We start from the raw sequence: 4,105 nt of genomic DNA on the forward strand, positions 1-4,105 counted from the left end.
GTGCTAGTAGCTCAAGTGTTTCATCGTTTACTCTGGAAGCTAGGAAGGCTGTTATAGAAGACGAAGTCTTCTACAAAAGTCTTCACTACTGGGAAAAACTACAGAAGCTTGAGTTCTTGTATAATACTGGAGAGGCTACTACTCCAAAATTGATGGCAGAGTTGAGAGAAGTGCGGGAGCACTTGAACATAGCTATGTGGGTGGACGTCTTCAAGGATTGTCATATCTATCAACTAATGCTTCAAAAGTAACTGAACATCCTCAATCGCATATCTGTTTCTCATAGCTTTCTTAAGACTTCTTCCTCTGCTTTATCCACTTGGTTGAAGATGTTGATAGATAATGTAGAGGAAAAATATGTTGATGTAATTCGTGCAAATGTGTATGTTTGAATGAAATATTTATCTAAGCTTAATCTTGTTTTTTCTCTTTTCTGCAAATGATAATTTTCATTAGTTGTTATATATGAATTGCGAACTTAAACAAATGAACTGATGAAAGACTAATTTATATAATTTGACTTATGAACTGAAATCAGTTAAGCGTTAAGTAATAAATGTCAAACTGATATCAGTTGATAATGAACAACTGATAGTTAAGAAGCCTCGGTAACTGAGAAAAACGCTTCGGTTGACTTGAGTCTCTTCAGTTTCTTCAACATTTAGATTTCATCTGTCTATAAATAAGATGATAGAATGTGAGACAATAACAATTCAATATGTCGGATTCAAGTAACTCTGATGCATGCAGTAGTTCGCATATTCAAGTTAATGAGCAATTAAGTCCTTATTTAGAAGAATTGAAGAAGACAATGGAAGAATATGTCTTGATGAAAGTGATGTCAACATGGTTCAAGATTCATGATTTGCAGAGAGTAAGTAGTAGTGGTTCTGTTCCTACTCATGCACAAGCAGCAACAGCAAGAAAATACATTGATCGTTTGGAAGTTAGGCATGTTACATATCTGATTGATGATAAATGTCTGTTAGAAGCAATGTTATGGAAGGAATGGCATGTGGTTGAGAAAATTTCTACTACTAGGTCATTTTCTAGAATCCAAATTTATGAGTTGAATAATTGGATTAGAGAATGGCAGGATTCAGTTGGTTCTATGATATCTTCTGTAAACTGGGATCAATGGTATTCTTAATAAAGTATTATTTGCAATTTGTTGTGTTCTTATTTTCTGCAGATAATTCTATTTGTAAAGCAACATTAGTAATAATTTTATGACAGATCAATTAAACAAAGAATATTGCGAAAGTAAGAAAAAATTAGTCTCTGGTAATGGTTTGGTGAATATGTCAGTTGCTTGTTGCTCAGTTGATATATACTCCAGTCTAATGTCCTTCTTCAAAGCATGATCTCTAATGAAGTGGTGTCTGACATCTATATGCTTTGTCCTTGAGTGAAGAACTGGATTATAGGTGATGGCAATTGTGCTTGTATTGTCACAAAATATGGGCGATTCATTTGTAATTACTCCATAATCTCTCAGTTTGTGGGGTCCTTAGCTCCTAATCGTTATTACAATGTAATCTGATTAGGGTTAATTAATCACAGCGGAAAACGAGTTTAAATTTTCTTTACAACGAGCCCAAAACATTTCTTCTAGATTTATTGTTGGAAACTAAATTCTGGAGTTTGACAAAACATAAAATCAACTAATACATGAAAGCATATTCGGCAGCTGAACATTCAACTAAAATCAGTTGACACAAACTGATCAGTTGAGAACTGATCAGTTAAAACATTCAGCCGAAAACATTAAAGCTTCTCAACTGATGATACCTCGGGAAAGATCATTCAACAGACAAAAAGACATATCAGACAGCAACTGAATGTGGAAAGCCGCACTGCATAGAAAAACGTATTTCGGCTATTGAGATTAATACGCCGTCTTACAATAAATGATGAAGCGGCAATCAAGAACTCTGTCCAATAAATGATAAGGAGGAAATCAACGGATACGAGAATTCAAAATTACCGTTGAAAGATAAGTCTATAAATATGACTAAAGAGCAGTTGACAAAAGAGACGATTGACCAATCTCAAACTTGCCATTACTCTGTTAAAAATATCTGCTCACACCTATCAGATCTATTGCTACATATTGAGCAATCTAGCACTGTGAAATATTGATAACTCGATAAGTGCTAAGTTCAGTTACTTACAGAGATCATTGTATTATACTAAGAGTTTTAGTTCAGGCAATAGATAAGTCCTAACTGAAATGGGTCTGTACAAGCGTTGTACTCGATCAAAGTCTTTTAGTGAATATCCTATCCTTGTGATAGAAGGGGTGACGTAGGAGTTATTCAATTCTCCGAACATCCAGAAACATATTATGCTGTCTTTACTTCAGCTTTTTATTTCCAGTTAGATGTTCTATCTTTCAATCAGTTTATTTTCCGCAACTGCTTATTCAGTTTAACTGATTGATAATTGACAGACGGGATACTCAGTTCAGTTTGTAACAAAACCGAACTACCTTTTTCGAAAAACATTTAAATTCCTAGAAGTGTTTATTCAACCCCCCCCCCCCCCCCCCTTCTAAACACTCCTTAGTCAATAACCGATCCTAACAAGTTGTATCAGAGCAAGGCATATCCTGTCAAAGATTATCTATCTTCAATCTAATCACTATGTCTTCATTCAATAAGATTCCAATGTTCTCCAGGGAAGATTTTGATGATTGGAAAATCAGAATGCAGGCTCATCTAGTTGCACAAGACGATGACATGTGGTACGTCATAACTGACGGACCCATGAAAATTTTGAAAGCAAACACAGCTATTGCTATTACTGAAGGGGCACCTCACCGAATTGAAAAGCCTCGAGATGAGTGGACTACAGAGGACAAAAGAAAGGCAAATCTAGACAACGTTGCAAAAGACATATTGTATAAGACACTGGACAAAGTAACGTTCAGTAAGATCAACATGTGCAAAACCGCCAAAGAAATTTGGGAGAAGTTAATTCAACTTTGCGAAGGAAATGATCAAACAAAAGAAAACAAACTTTCAGTTGCTATGCAGAAGTTCGACAACATCAGAATGAAGATGGGAGAAACAATGGATGAGTATGATGAAAGAACAAGCTGTATCATCAACGAACTAAATGCACTTGGAAAAGTGTATACAAATAAAGAAGTAGCGTTGAAAGTAATCAGAGGACTTCCCAAAGAATGAGATGTCAAAACTATGGAAATGAGGGAATCCAAAGATCTTAACAAAGTTGAACTTCATGATTTATTTGCAGATCTGAAAGCATATGAGTTTGAACTTCAAACTCGAGAAGGAGAACCATCTACTCCAGCAGCAACTACTGCCTTGACTGCTGTTAGAAATGAATCAACTTGGTTCAGTTGAGAAAACTGCTGATCAGCTGAGCAATGATGCCATGTCTCTATTCATTAAGAAATTTGTAAGATTCATGAGGAAAAATCAAGGAAATTTTCATAAAAACTACCAAAGAAACAACTCCAGAGAAGAGACTAATGTATGTTTCAACTGTGGAAAATCCGGTCACTTTATTGCCAACTGTCCAAAGCCTAAAAAGGATAATCAAATCTCAACTGAAAGAAAGAAAAAGATGTATGAACACAAAAGAAGGTCTAAAGACGAAAAGAAGCCTTACAAGAAGAGACATGAAGTACTTCTAGCTGAAGACAGCAAAGCCAAATGGGCAGAAACTGACAGCGAAGAATCAGATCCAGAAAGCTCTTGCAGTTCAAGTGAGGATGAGGAAGAAGTAACATGTCTAATGGCAGACAACCTAGAAGATCAATCAAGCTGCGAGCAGGTATTTGATTTTAGCTCTATTGATTTTTCACGAGAAGAACTCATCTCAACTCTTCATGACATGGTCAATGAGTATCAAAAGCTTGCTTTATCATTTGAAAAACTCAGAGCAAAGCAAAATGATCCCAAAGACAATAAAACAAAAACTGATGAATCAGTTGAAATGTTGAGTATGAAAAGGGAGATTGCTGAACTCACTGATGAAAGAAGCAGGAATCAATTAATGATTCAAAAATTGTCGCTTGAAAATACAAAGCTCAATGAGCTACATTCAAGTTTGGAACAAATCATCTAAAACTTTA

The sequence above is a fragment of the Primulina eburnea genome, chromosome 18 (genome assembly GCF_022965805.1).
Source record: "Primulina eburnea isolate SZY01 chromosome 18, ASM2296580v1, whole genome shotgun sequence".
NCBI lineage: Eukaryota > Viridiplantae > Streptophyta > Magnoliopsida > Lamiales > Gesneriaceae > Primulina > Primulina eburnea.